Raw genomic sequence first — 21,533 nt, forward strand, 5'->3', positions numbered from 1 at the left:
TTCACTATGAACCTTTGGGTACCTATCATGAGATTTATAGGCCCTATCTAATAGTAATAAGCATAAAAAAAGAAATTCTTTGTACATACATTTGAACAAGTGTTGGTCATATTTCTCTTTATCAAGAAACCAAATAAGCTATACAAGGATTTTGCCTGGCCTGCTCGTATGATACCCAATAATATGGTATCCAAGCTAAGTAATTCTATGGTAGCAATGTGAATTCAGGTCTCTCTGATTCAAGTAGGACCATAGTTCTTGAATTTCTACACGAATCAAGATTGAGAAAAGGAAGTTTTCCAATCATTGACTCAAACCAATTTGCAAACCCCACTCAGAAGAATATGGAGGTACTTATGGCAGAACAGGCTAATATGGCCTTTCATAATAAAATGATAGATGGAACTGCCATTAAATGGCTTACTAGTAGATTAATAGACCACTTCGAAATGGCATATGCATCATACATCCTGGATCAAGTAAAGACTCTGGGGTTCCGACAAGCCACCGCTGCATCCATTTGGTTAGGAATTGATGACCTTTTAACAATACCTTCTAAGGGATGACTAGTCCAAGATGCTAAACAACAAGGTTTGATTTTAGAAAAACACCATCATTATGGGAATGTACAAGTGATAGAAAAATTACAACAATCTTTTGAGATATGGTATGCTAAAAGTGACTATTTACGACAATAAATGAATCCTAATTTTAGGATGATTAACCCTTTTAATCCAATCCATATAATGTCCTTTTTGGGAGCTAGAGGAAATGCATCCCAAGTACACCAATTAATAGGCATGAGAGGGTTAATGTTGGATCCACAAGGACAAATGATTGATTTACCTATTCAAATCAATTTACATGAAGGACTATCTTCAACAGACTATATCATTTCTTGTTACGGAGCCCACAAAGGAGTTGTGGATACTACTGTATGAACATTGGATGCTGAATATCTTACACGTAGACTTATTGAAGTAGTTCAACACATTGTTGTACGTAGAACAAATTGTGGCACTGCCCAAGGTATTTTATTAAGTCCTTGTAACAGGATGATGCCAGAAAGAATTTTTATCCAAATATTGATTGGTCGTGTATTGGCAGATGATATGTATATAGGCCTTCGATGTATTGCCATGCGAAATCAAGATACTGGGATTGGACTTGTCAATCGATTCATAACCTTTCAAACACAACCAATATCTATCTGAACTCTCTTTACTTGTAAAAGCACATCTTGGATCTGCCAATTATGTTATGGTTGGAGCCTTACTCATGGCGACATCGTCGAATTGGGAGAAGCTGTAGGTATTATTGCCGGTCAATCTATTAGGGAATTGGTAATACGAACTTTGGACGACCTGCTCCTAAACCCGTATTATATTAGCTCGGATCTAATTATGTTCAAGTTGTAATGGTCACCTCAACCCCTAACCAACCTGTGATTAGAAACCTTGGTATATGATGAAGACGCCACAATAGGTGATGGATGTCCTATTGATAAGTCAAACTAAAACACTCATTCACTAATGGTGTTTCAGGTGTTCAAAGAGAACAAAGAGAATTAACTCTCACAATTAATTTTCTGTATAAAATTCAAGCTTCCTTCTTACTGAAAAATAAGCCTTTAAATAGGCTACAAAACCACGAAATAAAACCCTAAAAACAAAGGGAAAATCAGCCGTACAAAGTAGTTTCCTATGGTGGCCGAAATTCTCACTCCTTTCCTAATCTAATTTGGTTTAATTAATTCCTTTATTTTGAATTAGGAATTAATTAATTAAAAATGAAAATAATAAAATAATAACTTTCCTAAACTTATTGTTCCAGAAAATAAATAAATAAAAACTAAAAAGTAATGGAAATTTCCTAAAACAAAAAGTAGAATCAAATTAGGAAACTATAATACTAGCTTTTTGACTAAGTTGACTTTGACCAATCTTTGACCAAATTGAGCTCCAAATCAGCTTCAATATGCTTTTTAGGATGCCAAATAAGCTGAATATTAATTCCCACACGTTGCCCATGCTTGGAACAGGAAGAAAAAACCAACTCAGCAAAATACAGTAAAGCTAGCATAAAATACAATAAAAAATAGGCCAACTTTGAAGCTGTCCATACAACCCCTTTTTGAATGCCTTTGAAGCTGTCTTGACTTGATTCCATATCCTCTTAGACCTATGTATTGAATCCATAAAGAATTGGAACCATTTCATGCTGTTCGGTGTCTATATTTGCACCAAAATCGCTACCCGGGTCCGTATCGTCTTCCACCACTTGGATTCTTAGAATTGGCTTTGTATCTTCAAGTATGGACAAGCTCTATTGAGAATTGATTACCCCCTGTATAAATGCTCCCAGGTTGTCCTTAAATCACTTAATTCGAGCTCTTGTGATTGGCCTGGTCTTCATCCGTGTCGGGTCAGCACCCCAGCGGGTTATCGGTTTAGCGGGCTCGGGCGGAATCACATAATTCCGCTCCTCTTGAAAAGGATTTGTCCTCAAATCAAGATCATCACCTGCAGAAAAATCAGCAACATTAAAGGTAGCACTCATGTTATACTCACCCGGTAAATCAAGCTTGTAGGCATTCTTGTTGTTCGGCTCCAAAACTTGAAAAGATCCGTCCACATGGGGCATAGGCTTGGACTTTTCTTCTTCGGGGAACCTCTTCTTTCTTGAGTGCAGCCTAACCAAATCTCCTGGGTCAAACACTATCACAAAAAATACTAGAAATACAAATTCATCACACTTTTTAATATTAGCAAATAATATCTCCCACTTTCTCAAATTTCCATTAAGTAAAGCTTTTAATAATGAAGATAAAGTTCTATACAACAAAAGCATTTTTAAATTAGCATCGTTATAATTCGTAACTAGGAATGGTTTCTTACCCAATATAGCCTTATTAACATCCCCAAAACTCAAATAAAAATTTTTACTTTTTCTTTCTTTCCTTTCTTTTCCTTTCTCTCTGTCGTTTTTCTCATAATTTCTTTAGGGTTTCTCCATTCTTCTCGCCCCACTTTTAGCCTTCTCAAGGTTTTTCCACTCAATTTGTGTTTTAAAATGCTTATCTTGGACAGCAAGCTTGGACTTACCTTCTTGGATGGATGGTGAATGATACGAACCTAGGACGACCTGCTCCTAAACCCGTATTATATTAGCCCGGATCTTTAATTAAGTTCAAGTTCTAATGGAATGGACCTCAACCCCTAACCAACCTGTGGTTAGAAACCTTGGTATAATGAAGACACCACAATAGGGGATGGAAAACCTATTGATAAGTCAAGCTAAAACAACCAATTCTCTAATGGTGTTTTAGGTGTTCTCAAAGAACAAAGAGATAATTAATCTCACAAGTATTTTCTTAATCAAATCAAAGTTTTTTTATTATTGAAAAAAAATAAGCCTTTAAATGGGCTACAAAGCCATGAAATAAAACCCTAAAAATAAAGAAAAACCAGCCACCACACAAATAATCAATAACCAGCAGCTCCAACAAATTTCCAGCAAACAAATCAAACTCCAACAAACTGAAATTTGTTTTTTTTTTTTTTTTCTATTCGGCTTTACCTCTTCTTTTTTTTTTTTTTCACTCACAGAACATAAATAACTGCAGTAGCAAAATAATTACCAAAATTGCAATTCCAACTCCAAAACAAACACCAAACCTGTGACCTCCAAATAAGCACAAATGTGCAGTTTTTTTTTTTTTTTTTTTTTTTTTTTTTTTTAATGTTGCTGCAAACTCTTTTTTTTTTTTTTTTTTTTTGAATATATGAATGCAAATTTCTAAGACTAAAACAGCAAAGGAAAATCAACAAAAACCAAAATTATCAAGAACAATGATAAAAGACAACCAACAAATTAGGAAACAAAAATACGATAAAACTAGGAAACCTAATTCAACTAGGAATGATTTTTTTTTTTTTTTTTTTTAAGATGCAGAATGTGTATGGGATGGATGCAACCTTAACCTAATGCTAAAATTGCAGAATAACACAAAAACAAATAAAGCAAATAAAGATAGATCAAACCTGAACAAAATTTAGCTCTGATACCAAATGATACGAACCTAGGACGACCTGCTCCTAAACCCGTATTATATTAGCCCGGATCTTTAATTAAGTTCAAGTTCTAATGGAATGGACCTCAACCCCTAACCAACCTGTGGTAAGAAACCTTGGTATAATGAAGACACCACAATAGGGGATGGAAAACCTATTGATAAGTCAAGCTAAAACAACCAATTCTCTAATGGTGTTTTAGGTGTTCTCAAAGAACAAAGAGATAATTAATCTCACAAGTATTTTCTTAATCAAATCAAAGTTTTTTTATTATTGAAAAAAAATAAGCCTTTAAATAGGCTACAAAGCCATGAAATAAAACCCTAAAAATAAAGAAAAACCAGCCACCACACAAATAATCAATAACCAGCAGCTCCAACAAATTTCCAGCAAACCAATCAAACTCCAACATACTGAAATTTGTTTTTTTTTTTTTTTTTTCTATTCGGCTTTACCTCTTCTTTTTTTTTTTTTTTTCACTCACAGAACATAAATAACTGCAGTAGCAAAATAATTACCAAAATTGCAATTCCAACTCCAAAACAAACACCAAACCCGTGACCTCCAAATAAGCACAAATGTGCAGTTTTTTTTTTTTTTTTTTTTGTTTTTTTTTTTTTTTTAATGTTGCTGCAAACTCTTTTTTTCTTTTTTTTTTTTTGAATATATGAATGCAAATTTCTAAGACTAAAACAGCAAAGGAAAATCAACAAAAACCAAAATTATCAAGAACAATGATAAAAGACAACCAACAAATTAGGAAACAAAAATACGATAAAACTAGGAAACCTAATTCAACTAGGAATGATTTTTTTTTTTTTTTTTTTTAAGATGCAGAATGTGTATGGGATGGATGCAACCTTAACCTAATGCTAAAATTGCAGAATAACACAAAAACAAATAAAGCAAATAAAGATAGATCAAACCTGAACAAAATTTAGCTCTGATACCAAATGATACGAACCTAGGACGACCTGCTCCTAAACCCGTATTATATTAGCCCGGATCTTTAATTAAGTTCAAGTTCTAATGGAATGGACCTCAACCCCTAACCAACCTGTGGTTAGAAACCTTGGTATAATGAAGACGCCACAATAGGGGATGGAAAACCTATTGATAAGTCAAGCTAAAACAACCAATTCTCTAATGGTGTTTTAGGTGTTCTCAAAGAACAAAGAGATAATTAATCTCACAAGTATTTTCTTAATCAAATCAAAGTTTTTTTATTATTGAAAAAAAATAAGCCTTTAAATAGGCTACAAAGCCATGAAATAAAACCCTAAAAATAAAGAAAAACCAGCCACCACACATAAAGAAACCTAGTTGGCTGAAACTATACTTCCTTTCCTAATCTAAGTTTAATTAATTAATTCCTTTATATTAAATTAGGAATTAATTAATTTACAATGGAAAGAATAAAATAAAAACCTTCCTAAAGTGATTTTTCCAGAAAATAAATAAATAAAAGCCAAAAAGTAATGGTAGGTTTCTAAAACAAAAAGTAAAAACAAATTAGGAAACTAAAAATGTTAGCCTTTTTGATCAAGTTGACTTTGATCAATCTTTGACCTCTTTGAGCTTCAAATCAGCTTCTAGATTCTTTTTAGGATTCCAAATAAGCTGAATATGAAGTCCCACACGTTGCCCATGCTTGGAAAAATAAGAAAAGGCTAATACAGTAAAATACAGTAAAGCCAGCAAGCAATACAGCAAATTCGGCCAAATTCGGCAAATTCGGCCAATACAAGCCCTTTTTTATTGCATTTGAGGCTGCTTTAACTTGATTCCATGACCTCTTAGGCATATGTATTGAACCCATAAAGCATTGGAACCATTTCATGCTTCCCGGACTCCAAAAATGTACCAAAACCGTCACCCGGATCCGTATCGGCTTCCGCCACTTGGATGCTTCGAATAGGCTTTGTATCTTCAAGTATGGACAAGCTTTGTTGAGATTGATTACCCTCTGTATAAATACTCCCAGGTTGCCCTTAAATCTCTTAATTTGAGCTCTTGTGATTGGCCTAGTCTTCATTCGTGTCGAGTCAGCACCCCAGCGGGTTATCGGTGGAGCGGGCTCGGGCGGAATCACATCAGTGAAGCCGTTAATGCCATACTAGCCTTCTCCTTGAGTGTTTCGGCTTCTCCCCTTTGTTGTTTTTGTAATTGGTCTCTATAGATTTCCTTAGGAGTTAATGGCTCCAACTTGACCTTCTTTCCTTTAAACCTGAAAACAACACTATTTTCTCGACCACAATGAGTAGCGTCTTTGTCAAATTGCCATGGTCTACCTAGTAAAATATGTCCGGAATGCATTGGTACAATGTCACACAAGACAACATCCTCATACCTACCTATATCAAATTTAATTTTGGCTTGCTTATTTACCCTCATCTCACCACTATCATTTAACCATTATAACCTATAGGGTTCTGGATGTTTAATTGTTTTCAAGCCTGATTTATCAACTACAAGATTACTTATCACGTCGGTACAACTCCCACTATCTATAATCATGCTACAAATCTTACCTTGTATTTCTCAGCGAGTGTGGAAGGTGTTTTCTCTTTGTATCTGCTCTTCATCTTTGTAGAAAGCAAGTACTCTCCTTGAAACCAAGCTCAAATCGGCATTCGATGTGTCTACTGGTTTGGCTTCATCATCATTGCAATCCTCCTCTTGCTCGGTTTCAGCTTCACTTTCTTCACTTGCAGATTCCAGCTCACCATCACCCTTTAATACCATGATTCTTCAATTTGGGCATTGGCTGGCTATGTGTCCTCTTCCTTGGCACTTAAAACAAATTATTTCTCTGAATTTTTGAGGTTTAGGATCAGATTTTATCTCACCTCTAAGTGCTTGGACAGATTCGGTCTTGGTCTCCCTTTTTGACCGGTTTGGCAAATAATACAAACCTAGGACGACCTGCTCCTAAACCCGTATTATATTAGCCCGGATCTAATTATGTTCAAGTTCTAATGGTCACTTCAACCCCTAACCAACCTGTAATTAGAAACCTTGGTATATGATGAAGACGCCACAATAGGTGATGGATGTCCTATTGATAAGTCAAACTAAAATACTCATTCACTAATGGTGTTTTAGGTGTTCAAAGAGAACAAAGATAATTCACTCTCACAATTAATTTTCTGTATCAAATTCAAGCTTCCATCTTATTGAAAAATAATCCTTTAAATAAGCTACAAATCCACGAAATAAAACCCTAAAAACAAAGGGAAAATCGGCCATACAAAGTAGTTTCCTATGGTGGCCGAAATTCTCACTCCTTTTCTAATCTAATTTGGTTTAATTAATTCCTTTATTTTGAATTAGGAATTAATTAATTTACAATGAAGATAATAAAATAATAACTTTAATAAACTTATTGTTCCAGAAAATAAATAAATAAAAACTAAAAAGTAATGGTAATTTCCTAAAACAAAAAGTAGAATCAAATTAGGAAACTATAATACTAGCTTTTTGACTAAGTTGACTTTGACCAATCTTTGACCAAATTGAGCTCCAAATCAGCTTCAATATGCTTTTTAGGATCCCAAATAAGCTGAATATGAAGTCCCACACGTTGCCCATGCATGGAACAGGAAAAAAAAGCCAACTCAGCAAAATACAGTAAAGCCAGCACAAAATACAGTAAAAAACAGGCCAAATTTGATGATGTCCGTACAACCCCTTTTTTAATTCCTTTGTAGCTGGCTTGACTTGATTCCATATCCTCGTAGACCTATGTATTGAATCCATAAAGAGTTGGAACCATTTCATGCTGCTCGGTGTCTAAATTTGCACCAAAATCGCTACCCGGGTCCGTATCGGCTTCCACCACTTGGATGCTTAGAATAGGCTTTGTATCTTCAAGTATGGATAAGCTCTATTGAGAATTGATTACCCCCTATATAAATGCTCCCAGTTTTTCCTTAAATCGCTTAATTTGAGCTCTTGTGATTGGCCTGGTCTTCATCCATGTCGGGTCAGCACCCCAGCGAGTTATCGGTTGAGCGGGCTTGGGCAGAATCACATCTACCGGGCACTCAACTAACGTGAAAAACTTTTCATACCGGTGGGTATTCGCAGGAGGTACTGCAGAACATGTATGGGCCCCTTCTAATGGAAAAATAAAATTCAATGAGGATTTGGTTCATCCTACACGTACACGTCATGGGCATCCTGCTTTTTTATGTTATGTAGACATGTATGTAACTATTAAGAGTGAAGATATTATACGTAACATGATTATTCCACCAAGAAGTTCTACTTTTGTTTAAAATTATCAATATGAAGAATCCCAACAAGTTATTGCTAAAATTCATGCAAGAATATACACTTTGAATTTTAGAGAAAAGGTTCGAAAACATATTTATTCTAACTCAGAGGGAGAAATGCACTAGATTACCGACGTATGCCATGCATCGGAATTTATGTATAGTAATGTCCATCTCTTGCCAAAAACAAGTCATTTATGGATATTGTCAGGAGGTTCGTGCCAATCCGGTGTCATCCCTCTTTCACTCCACAAAACTCAAGATCAAACAAACGTTCATTTTATTTTTGCCAAAGGAAAAATGTTTTCTAGCCTTTTAGGAAATCCAATAAATAATGATCAAGTAAAACACAAATTCTTTAGTTTGGGTCTTTCAGGTAAAAAAGAAAGTATCATTTCAGATTACTCAAAATTTAATTGAATCATATATAAAGGTCATTGTAATTTCATATTTCCTTCTACTCTAGACAAGAATTCTGATTTCTTTTTATTAGCAAAGGAATGATGAAATCGATTCATTATTCCATTCCAGTGGATTCAAAAATGAGAGAAAAAACTAATGCCTCATCCCACTATTTCGAGAAATACCAATAAATGGTATTTTACGTAGAAATATTATTTTTTCTTATTTCGATGATCCTTAATACAGAAGAAAAAATCCAGGAATTACTAAATATGGGATGATAGGGTTGCATTCAATCCTCAAACAACCCGCCCGAACCCGTACAATCAACAACCCGCTCGGGTGCTGACCCAATACGAATGAAGACCGAGCAAATCACTAGGGCTCAAGCTAAAAGATTTAAGGAAAACTTGGCACCTTTATGCAAGGAGTAATTAATTCTCAAAAGGGCTTGTCAATACCCAAGGATACAAGACCCGTTTTAAGCATCCAAGTGGTGGAGGTCGATACGGACCCGGGTAGCTATTTTTGTGCAAATTTGAACTCCGGGCAGAAAGGAATGTTTCCAACACTTCATGAAATCAGTGAATATAATTAAGACGACAGGGAATCCAGCCAAAGTAGAATCAAAAGCATCTAAAAAGGACTTGTACATACAGCATCTCAATTTGGCCGAAAATGTGTTCTTTAGCCACTGGCTTTAACTTTTCTTCTTGTTTGACTTATTTCAATCAAAAGGAAATGTGTTGGAATCATTATTAATCATATTTGGCATCCTACATGGAATATGGAAGCTGATTTGGAGCCCGAACAAGCTGGAGATTGATCAAAGATATCTTAGTAGTCAACTAGTTTCCTAATTTGATTTTGACTTTTTGTTTTAGGAAATTAGTCTTTTATTTGATTTCTATTTATTTATTTTCTGGAAAAACCAACTTTGGAAAGTTACTATTTTAATATTTTCATTGTAAATTAATTAATTCCTAATTCAAAATAAAGAAATTAATTAATTCAAATTAGATTAGGAAAGGAGGTGAATTTCAGCCATGCTAGGTTTCCTATTCTTTGGCGGCCAATTTTATCTAGATTATTTGGGTTTTACTATGTAAATTTTTAGCCTATTTAAGGGATTGTTTTATCAATAATATTCAGTACATTATTCATAAAGGAAATTAATTGTGATATTAAATTTCTCTTTGACAACCTAAAACACCATTAGTGAGTGAGTATTTTAGTTTTGACTTATCAATAGGATATCCATCACCTATTGTGGCGTCTTCATTATACCAAGGTTTCTAATCATAGGTTGGTTAGGGGTTGAGGTCATTTTATTAAAATCTAAACTTAATTGTGATCCGGGCTAATATAATACGGGTTTAGGTGCATGTCGACCTTGGTTCGTATCATTTCGTATCAGAGGCAAGATTTTGTTAAGGTTTGATCTATCTTGATTTTCTTTATTTGTTTTTATGTTATTTTGCAATTTTTACATTACATTGAGGTTGTTTCATACTCCTACACATTCTGCATCTTTAAGAAAAAAAAATCATTCCTAGTTAAATTAGGTTTTCCTAGTTTTACTGTATTTTTGTTTCCTAGGTTGTTGGTTGTCTTTCATCTTTGTTCTTAGTAATTTAGTTTATTGTTCATTTTTCTTTGCTATTTTTTATCTTAAATATATGCATTCATATTCTCAAAAAAAGAAAAAAAGAAAAAAAGAAGTCAAAAAGTGTGTTTGCGGCAACATATATAAATTTACCAAAAAAAAAAAATTACAAATTTGTATTTTGTTGGTGGTGGTCATGGGTTTGGTAGTTTTTGGTGTTGGAATGGCACTTTTTTGGTGTTGATTATGCTACTTGAGTCATTTTACGTTCTGTGAAGTCAAAAAAAAAAAAAAAAAAGAAAGAAAGAAGAAGAAAAGCCGAATAACAAAAAAAGCTGGTTTGTTGAATTTGGTGTTGAAATTTGTTGTTGGAAATTTTTCTAACTACTAATTTGTTGATTATTTATTCAGTATTTGGAGTTTCTGGAGAATTTTTTTTTGTTGCTGGATATTTGAATTTTGGATGCTTAAAATATTTAGATTAAAATTAGTTAAAAGCTTTGATACAAAACTAGAATTACAAGAACAGCAACCAGACTATTCTTTAATTTTGTTCAAATTGATTCTTGTTCGTGTTTGAAATTATTTTTCTAAATTTTTATTCTTGAATCCTAAATTTCCTACCATCTGGTCCAGTTCTTATTGATTCCAAAAATTTTCTTGTAGTTTGCCTTATTTTTTCCTAGAAAAGGCTAAGTTTAGGTATTTTAAGTTCACTCGGTATTACTTGGTTTTTGCTACTATTTTGTTGATAAGTTTAATTAAAACATTCTTGTGATATAATTGTTGTTTTGTGTGTGTTTAGTTATAACTTTAAGGTGATTATTTATGTGGGGAAAGGCAAGAGCGTGAGAGCTTAAAAGAGGGTAAAAGCCAAAACTAGTGTGAGAACACGAGTGTCAAGACCTTGATCGAGTGAAACACGTGAGGGAGTGATTTTTGGTGAGAATTTATTTTATTTTGTATTATTTATACTAACATGGCAGATTTAAGGTTGAGAAGAGGAGATCCACCACTAAGAATTAATGAAGAAGAATCCATAGGATTCCATGGTGATTCCCGAGCTACGGGGAGTGTTGAGCAAATGGACATGAGGGCTGTTTTGGAACAACTATAGTGGATGAATGCTCAATTTGACCATATAAATCAAAGAATGGATAGATTAGAAACATCTCAAGTTAGGCCAAATTTGATATGAGAATTCCATGGAGGTCGAGATCGAGGAGGCCGTGGATGACCTAGAGAGGAGTTCGAAGAGGTAAACTTTGTAGATGATTTCTAGGAAGGAATGGATGTCTACTATCCAAGAAAGGCTAGGCTGTGGGAGGCATAGGAGAGAGGATGCAGATGATGATCTTGGAAATATCAAGGTAAACATTCCACCTTTCATGGGAGAAAGTGACCCGGAAGCTTACTTGGAATGGGAGAAACGAGTGGAGATGATCTTTGATTGCCACAACTATTCGGAGGCTAAAAAAGTGAAATTGGCAGCAATGGATTTTGGACATTATGCACTCCAATGGTGGACTAATGAGCAAAATACCTGAAGAAGAGTAGGTGATGAATTGATTACTATTGGTGACAAATGAAGAGAGTCATGAGGTAGTGATTTGTACCGACTCATTACTATAGGTTGCTACATCAAAGGCTTCAATCTTTAACTCAAGGAAGTAGGACCATAGAAGATTATTACAAGGAGATGGAGATGCTTATGATGAGATTAAGCATGAATGAAGATAGAAAAGAAACCATGGCAAGGTTTTTAGGTGCTTTGAATCATGAGATAGCCAATCAATTAGAATTGCAACAATATGTGGAATTGGATGAGATATTGCATGTGGCTATTAAACTTGAGCATCAATTCAAGACAAGGGGTACAAGCTCATGGTTTGGAGGAGTTTCAAGTAATGGGAGGTCAAATCCAAGTGCTTGGAAAAGTAATCCCACCTTTGAAACAAGACAAATGCTGAAACTTGGAGAAGAAAGCACCACACAGCCAAAAAAGGAGTCCAAAACTTATTTTGTCAAAGCACACAAAAATGAAGGTAAATCTAATCCTAAACCTTTTAGAACACATGAAATTGTGTGTTTTAAATGCCAGGGATGAGGACACATTGCTAGTTAATGCTTGAATAGGAGAATCATGGGGTTGAAGGATAATGGTGAGTTGGAGTCCAATAGTGATGAAGCTAAAATTGAGTCCGAGCAAGAAGAGGAAGACTTTAAGGATGAAACCAAAACCTTGCATGCATCCAATGCTGAATTAAACTTGGTTTCTAGGAGAGTGCTGGCTGTATACAAGGATGAGGATCAAGTTCAGAGAGAAAACATCTTCCACACCCGATGTGAAATCCAATGTAAGATTTGTAGTATGATAATTGATAGTAGAACCTGTACAAATGTAATTACTAACATTGTGGTTGATAAACTAGGCTTAGCCACAATTACACATCCCGAACCATATAGATTACAATTGCTTAATGACAGTGGTGAGATGAAAATAAATAAACAAGCCAAAGTAAAATTCAGCATTGATAAATATGTAGATGTTGTTTTGTGTGATGTTGTGCCTATGCATGTCGAACATATTCTATTAGGTAGACCATGGCAATTTGATAAAGATGCTATTCATTATGGTCGAGAAAATTCTATTGTTTTTATGTTTGAGAGAAAGAAGGTCAAGCGGGAGCCATTGACCCCCAAGAAGGTATATAGAGGACAATTACAAATACAAGAAAGGAGGGAGGCCGAGAAGCTCAAGGAGAAACCTAGCTTCACCATCTATCCAATAAGGTAGGTCCAAACTTGCTGTCCAAGGTAAGCATTCTAAAACTTAAATTGAATGGAAAAATCATGAGAAAGTGAAAAGTAGAGTGAGGAAAGTTGAAAAGGCTGAGAGTGAAGAACAACTTGAAAAAGCTAAGAGTGAGGTAAATAAAAGGCAGCCCGTAAGTGAGAAAGAAAAAGAAAGAGAAGAAAAGAAAAATAAAAATTTTGTCTTAGTTTTGGGGATGTTAATAAAGCCATCTTGAGTAAGAAACCATTACTCATCATGAATTATAAAGATGCTTATTTAAAGATGCTTTTGTTGTATAGAACTTTTTCTGCATTGTTTAGAGCTTTACTTAGTAGAAATTTGGAAATTTGGAAGAGATTAGTTGCTAACTTTAAAAAGTGTAGTTTTTGCCATAATGAGTATGTATTTTCTAAATTTTGTTGTGATAGTGTTTGACTCAAGAGATTTGGTTTGGTTGCACTTACGAAAGGAGATGTTTCCAAAACAGAGAAAGTCAAAGCTTATGCTGCGTGTGGATGGACCTTTTCAAGTTTTGGAGCGAATAAACGAGAATACCTACAAACTTGATTTAACAGGTAAGTACAATGTAAGTGCCACATTTAATGTTGCTGATTTATATTCTTTTGCTGTAGGTGATGATCTTGATTTGAGGACAAATCCTTTTCAAGAGGAATGGAATGATGAGAATCCCCCCGAAACCGCACAATTGAAAACCCGCTAGGGTGCTGACCCGATACAGATGAAGTGTAACAGCCCAGACCACCCGCTTGAGATATTGTCCGCTTTGGGCCGGGCCAGCACGGTTTTGTTCTTCCCTACCCCAGAACAACGGTGGGTCACAGGAAAAGGCCTCGCAAGGGAAAGGTATCCACACCCACTTATATGGCGTGTTTCGTTCCCCTTTCCAACCGACGTGGGATGTTACAATCCACCCTCCTTAGGGCCCAGCGTCCTCGCTGGCACACCGATCTGGTCCTGCTCTGATACCACTGTAACAGCCCAATCCACCCGCATCAAGATATTGTCCGCTTTGGGGTATTCCAGGCCGTAGCCCCCCTCACGGTTTTGTTTCTGCCAGTCCCACTGGCGAAAGGCCTCTTAACTCCTCCACGAAGCACCACTTCAGGTAAGCTGAATCACTTTAACTTTACTCCTTTATGCTAGCATGCATAACCACTCGATCCATATCTAGGACCACTTCAATTCCCAAAAAGATTCACAGATTTGGATCTGCCCCCATTACTTTACCTTCAAGAAGAAAAGGCAATCCTCGACCATTGACTAGGCCATAGGAATTCCCCCGTTAGGATAGGTGATTCTAATTGACACCCACGAAGATTAGAGTTATTCAAACTCGGGCAACGAATTTGCTTCGAGATAAAGGGAAAGAACGCTTTAAGACGGGTAAAACGAGAGATTAGACGTGGATGGGATGCACAGTCCCTTAGAAATACTAGAACCTAGAGCTCTGATACCAACTGTCAGGACCCGAAGTGTCGTTTGCAAGTTTCTCTCTTTAATCTCCCCACCAGTCGGTGCTCAGGACGCTGGGTATCGGAGGGCATCACTGGTATATGGTGTGGTGCGTCAAGTACAAATTTTTCGGATAGAAATTTCAATCGCCTACAGCAAAAGAATATATTTATTTATTACATTTTATTTATATTTGGGGTATTTATTTATTTGTTGTTATTAAATTATTTGATCCCTTGGTTTTCGGGAGGTACGAATATCGGGTTTTGTGAAAATGTTTTAAAAGGGGAACATTTCCAACGGAGTGAATAGTGAGGGTTTTGAGAGAAATTATTACCTCAATTGTTTATTATTATTTATTTATTTAGTTGTCGGTATTAATTAAATTCCTTTATTTGTTATATTATTATTATTAAAAGTGTTCAGTAGATAGGGTCACTCATTGAGATGATTAGCATCTCACGTTTTTAAATTCCGTTCCCCTAGGTCTAGGTTGGGAGACGTTGATTGTCTGGGACGAGCCCAACATCTCAGTTCGTTGCCGAAAGTCCAAGAAGTATTTCCTTCCCTTTTTCCTCTCCATCTTGTATTGCTTCCTTATCTGTCATTTTATTAATTCCACATTTAACTGTATAATGCTCTGTATACTGTATTGGACATGTAGTTATTATTTATGCACTGAGTTACTATTATTTATTTTGAAGTGCTGAAATTTATGAAATCAATTGGTAGTATTGTGGGAGGAATAAGGGGATGAATATAGAAGTGTGTTTTCAGTGCAGGAAATTTGTGGTAAGTCCTACCCTTAGGGGAGGTGCTGCCGGATTTTCCGTTGGAAGGTTCGGTGGTATTTTCCTGGGATCAAGGCTTGTCTAGGGTTCCGGGGAGGAATCTTGGACGAGTCCTGACATGAAGTTGGGCAAATCACTAGGCCTCAAGCTAAGAGATTTAAGTAAAACCTGGCTGCCTTTATATGGGAGCAATTAATTCTCGAAAGGTCTTGTAAATACTCGAAGATACAACCTCCATTTTAAGCATCCAAGCGGTGGAGGCCGATACGGACCCATGTAGCTGTTTTCGTGCAAATTTGGACTCCGGGCAGCAAAGAATGGTTCCAACACTTCATGAACTCAATGAATATCATTACGAGGACATGGAATCAAGCCAATTTAGAAGAAAAATCATCTAAAATGGACTTGTACGGATAGCATCTTAATTTGGCCGAAAATATGCTGTTTAGCTGCTAGCTTTAACTTTTCTTTTTTTTTGACTTATTCCAATCAAGGGGCAACATGTGGGAATCATTAATAATCATATTTGGCATCCTAAATGGAATATGGAAGCTTACTTGGAACCCAAACAAGCTGGAGATTGGTTAAAGATATCTTAATAGTCAAACTAGTCAACTAGTTTACTAATTTGATTTTGACTTTTTGTTTTAGTAAATTAGTCTTTTATTTGGTTTCTATTTATTTATTTTCTAGAAAAATCAACTTAGGAAAGTTATTATTTTATTATTTTCATTGTAAATTAATTAATTTCTAATTCAAAATAAAGGAATTAATTAATCCAAATTAGATTAGGAAAGGAGGTGAATTTCAGCCATGCTAGGTTTCCTATTCATTGGTGGCCGATTTTATCTAGATTATTAGGGTTTTATGATGTGATTCCACCCGAGCCCGCTCCACCGATAACCCGCTGGGGTGCTGACTCGACATGGATGAAGACTAGGCCAACCACAAGAGCTCAAATAAAGAGATTTAAGGACAACCTGGGAGTATTTATACAGGGGGTAATCAATCTCAACAGAGCTTGTCCATACTTGAAGATACAAAGCCTATTCTAAGCATCCAAGTGGTGAAAGCCGATACGGACACGGGTGACGGTTTTGGTACATTTTTGGAGTCTGGGAAGCATGAAATGGTTCCAATGCCTTATGGGTTCAATACATATGCCTAAGAGGTCATGGAATCAAGTTAAATCAGCCTCAAATGCAATCAAAAAGGGCTTGTACGGACAGCATCAACAATTTGGCCGACAACGTGTGGGACTTCATATTCAGTTTATTTGGCATCCTACAAAGCATCTAGAAGCTGATTTGGAGCTCAAAGTGGTAAAAAATTGATCAAAGTCAACTTGATCAAAAAGGCTAGCATTTTTAGTTTCCTAATTTGTTTTTACTTTTTGATTTAGGAAACTACCATTACTTTTTGGCTTTTATTTATTTATTTTCTGGAAAAATAACTTTAGGAAGGTTTTTATTTTATTCTTTCCATTGTAAAATTAATTAATTCCTAATTTAATATAAAGGAATTAATTAATCAAACTTAGATTAAGAAAGGAAGTATAGTTTCGGCCAACTAGGTTTCTTTATGTGTGGTGGCCGGTTTTCTTTATGTTCTAGGGTTTTTAAGTTGTCTTTTCAAAGCTTATTTAAAGGCTTAGTTATCAATAAGAATTAACTTTGATTTGATTGAGAAAATACTTGTGAGATTAATTATCTTTTTGTTGAGAACACCTAAAACACCATTAGAGAATTGGTTGTTTTGGCTTGACTTATCAATAGGTTTTCCATCCCCTATTGTGGCGTCTACATTATATCAAGGTTTCTCACCACATGTTGGTTAGGGGTTGAGGTCAACTCCATTAGAACTTGAACTTAATTAAGATCCGGACTAATATAATACGAGTTTAGGAACAGGTCGTCCTAGGTTCATATCATTTTATCTTTTAACTTTTTAGCCTATATAAGGGCTTTTTTATCAATAATATTTAGTACATTATTCATACAGAAAATTAATTGTGAGATTGAATTTCTTTTTGAACACCTAAAACACCATTAGTGAGCGAGTGTTTTAGTTTTGACTTATCAATAGGATATCCATCACCTATTGTGGCGTCTTCATTATACCAAGGTTTCTAATCACCAGTTGGTTAAGGGTTGAGGTCATTCTATTAAAATCTGAACTTGATTAAGATCCGGGCTAATATAATATGGGTTTAGATGCGTGTCGACCTAGGTTCACATCAGCTTGAATATCGAGGAGTCAAAGAATTTAAGATAAAATACCAAATGAAAGTAGATCCATTTTTTTTCATTCTCAAAGAAGTACATATTTTACCCGAATCTTCTTCCATAATGGTACAAAACAACAGTATCGTTGGAGTAGATACACGAATCACTTCAAATATTAGAAGTCAAGCATATGGATTGGTACAAGTGGAGAGAAAAAAAAAAGATTGAACTTGAAATCTTTTCTGGAGATATCCATTTTGCTGTAGTGATGGATAAGATATTTTGAAACAGCGGCATCTTGATACCGCTGGGAACGATAAAAAAAAGAATGTAAGGAATCGAAAAAATTGAAAAATTGGATCTATGTCCAATGGATCACACCTACCAAGAAAAAGTATTTTGTTTTGGTTCGGCCTGTAATCATATATGAAATAGCGGACGGTATAAATTTAGAAACAATTTTCTATCGGGACCCATTGCAAGAAAGTGATAATCTAGATCTTAGAGTTGTAAATTATATTTTTTATGGAAATCGCAAACCAATTCATGGTATTTCTAGCACAAGCATTCAATTAGTTCAGACTTGTTGAGTGTTGAATTGGGACTAAGACAAAAAACCTTCTTCTATCGAAGAGGCCCACGCTTCCTTTGTTGAAGTACGGATAAATGGCCTGATTCGAGATTTCCTAAGAATCAGCTTAGTAAAATCCCATATTTCATATATCAGAAAAATGAATGATTCGTTAGGTTCAAGATTGATCTCTGATAATAGGTCAAACCATACCAATCCATTTTATTCTATTTATTCCAAGGAAAGGATTCAACAATCACTTAGCCAAAATCAAGGAACTATTCGTACATTGTTGAATAGAAGTAAGGAATCTCAATCTTTGATAATTTTATCATTGTTTAATTGTTTTCAAATGGATCCATTCAATTATGTAAAATATTACAATGTAATAAAAGAATCAATTAAAAGAGATCCTCCAATTAGGAATTCGTTAGGCCCTTTAAAAGAGATCCTCTCAAATTAATAATACCTTTTAGAAACTCATAATCAGATCTCGATAACTAAATATTTAGAACTTGACAATTTAAAGCATACTTTTCAAGTAGTTAAATATTGTTTAATGGATGAAAATGGAAGAATTTATAATTTCGCTCCATGCAATAACATCCTTTTGAATCCATTCAACTTAAATTGGCATTTTCTCCATCATAATTATGATCATAATTATTATGTGGAAACATCTACAATAATTAGTCTGGGGCAGTTTATTTGTAAAAATGTATGTATAGCTAAAAAAGGGCCGTAGCTAAAATCGGACCAAGTTATAAGATCGACAAAGCCTTATTGGGCCACTCCAGGAGCAATTGGTCGTGGCCATTATGGAGAAATACTTTCCAAAGGAGATACATTAGTTACATTTATATATGAAAAATCGAGATTTGGTGATATAACATAGGGTCTTCAAAAAACGGAACAAGTGCTAAAAGTGCATTGATTGATTCAATATCGATGAACCAAGAAAAGAGGGTTAAGAGCTCTAACGAACATATAACAAAAGTTCTTGGAATTCTTTAAGGATTCTTGATTGGTGCTGAGCTACCTATAGTGCAAAGTCATATCTCTTTTCTTAATAAGATCCAAAAGGTTTATCGATCCCACAGGGTGCAGATCCATAATAGACATATAGAAATTATTGTACGTCAAATAACATCAAAAGTACTAATTTTAGAAGATGGAATGTCTAATGTTTTTTTTACCGGGAGAACTAATTGGATTGTTGCAAGCGAAACGAACGAGGCGTGCTTTGGAAGAAGCAATTTGTTACAGAGCCATGTTATTGGGAATAACGAAAGCATTTTTCAATACTCAAAGTTTCATATCCGAAGCGAGTTTTCAAGAAATCACTCGCATTTTAGCAAAATCTGCTCTACGTGGTTGTATCGATTAGTTGAAAGGTCTGAAAGAGAATGTTGTTCTAGGGGGGACGATACCCGTTGGACCGGATTCAAAAGATTAGTGCACCGTTCAAGGCAACATCACAACATTCCCTTGGAAATGAAAAAGAATAATTTATTCGAGTGGGAAATGAAAGACATTTTCTTGGACCATAGAGAATTATTTGATTTTTACATTTAAGAGAATTTACATGATAGATCAGAACAATCATTTCTAGGATTTGATGATTTTTAAAAGCGAATTCATTCTTTTTTCTATTTGTGTTGTGATCGTTTAATTTGGTAATAGAAATAAAGATAATAAAGAATAGAAATAAATGAATGGTTTGGATCATGTATCAATGGCCAATCTTTGGTAGAAGAGAAGGTTCCGTGGGAACAATTATTTATTTCTATTTTAGCTTCTCTTTTTTTTTTTTTTCAATGAAAAAATAAAAAAAAAAGAGAAGAAGTGTGGGGAGAAATGACAAGAAGATATTGGAACATCAATTTGGAAGAGATGATGGGAGCAGGAGTTCATTTTGGTCATGGTACTAGGAAATGGAATCCTCGAATGGCCCTTTTTATCTCTACAAGGCGTAAAGGTATTCATATTATAAATCTTACCAGAGTTGCTCGGTTTTTGGCAGAAGCTTATGATTTAGTTTTTGATGTAGCAAGGAGGGAAAACAATTCTTAATTGTTGGTACCAAAAGTAAAGCAGCAGATTCAGGAGCACGGGCTGCAATAAAGGCTTAGTGTCATTACGTTAATAAAAAATGGATTGGTGGTATGTTAATGAATTGGTATACTACAAAAACGAGACTTCATAAATTCAGGTACATGAGAGCGGAACAAAAGACAGGGAGACCCAATTATCTTCCAAAAAAGGATGCGCCTGTGTTGAAGAGACAATTATCTCAATTGCAAACATATCTCAGCAGGATTAAATATATGACTAGTTTGCCTGATATTGTAATAATTGTTGATCAGCAAGAAGAATCTACAGCTCTTCATGAGTGTATGACTTCTCCATATTACTATATCTATAGAGTCAATAATTTTATATGAGAAACTACTGAACTCAATCACTTGCTGTCATTACTCTTCAGTTTTCTATGGAGGTCTATCTTATAGAGGTACTCAAATTGGATCAATGATTGATTTCTAGGTTTCATAGTAAACCTAATTGGTTACTTCCAATTACGTAAATCAATAGTTCAAAGCACACTCAAAGGTAAGGCATTTCCCATTTTTATAGGAACTTCTATACCAGAAACAATGGTATCTCCAATTATAGCCCCTCTGGGATGTAAAATATATCTTTTCTCACCATCCCTATAGTGTATGAGACAAATGTATGCATTTCGATTAGGATTGTATTCTAGAGTTATGATTCTACCATGTGTGTCTTTTTCATTTTGTCAAAAATTGATTTTACGGTATAGATGCTTATGACCTCCCCCTCTATGACTTGCGGTAATGATTCCTCTGGCATTACGACCCTCACCACAACGATGCTACCAATAGATCAAATTATTTCATGGATTGGATTTCACTTGCCTGTCTACGACTCCTTTGCGTGTGCTCGGGGTAGAAGTTTTGTATAAATGTATCGCCATGCTATTAAGTATTTTAATTTAAGTTATTTTCGTTCTAACAGGTGGAATAGAATAACCTATTTGAAGCGTAATGATCCTACATCTGTAATGTATTGTATGTCCCATAATAGGTCCCATTCTTTTACCCTTTCCCGGGAGTCGATGACTATTCATAGCTATTACCTTGACACCAAAGAAGAGTTCAACCCAATGCTTTATTTCTGTCCCAGTTGATCCTGATTCGACATTAGAACTATATTGATTTTTCAACAATAACCGAATACTTTTGTCTGTAAATACTGCATATTTATTTCCATCCATAAATTTATTTTCTTCCCTATGAG

At 35.1% G+C, this 21,533-nt stretch overlaps 2 pseudogenes; both read left to right on the forward strand.

The window, feature by feature from the left end:
• Nucleotides 1-21,533, forward strand: part of LOC125420099 (ribulose bisphosphate carboxylase large chain-like) — a 75,630-nt pseudogene that overhangs the window by 49,771 nt on the left and 4,326 nt on the right.
• Nucleotides 357-19,790, forward strand: LOC125420051 (DNA-directed RNA polymerase subunit beta''-like; annotated as a pseudogene).

This window comes from Ziziphus jujuba, chromosome 5, assembly GCF_031755915.1.
Source record: "Ziziphus jujuba cultivar Dongzao chromosome 5, ASM3175591v1".
Lineage (NCBI taxonomy): Eukaryota > Viridiplantae > Streptophyta > Magnoliopsida > Rosales > Rhamnaceae > Ziziphus > Ziziphus jujuba.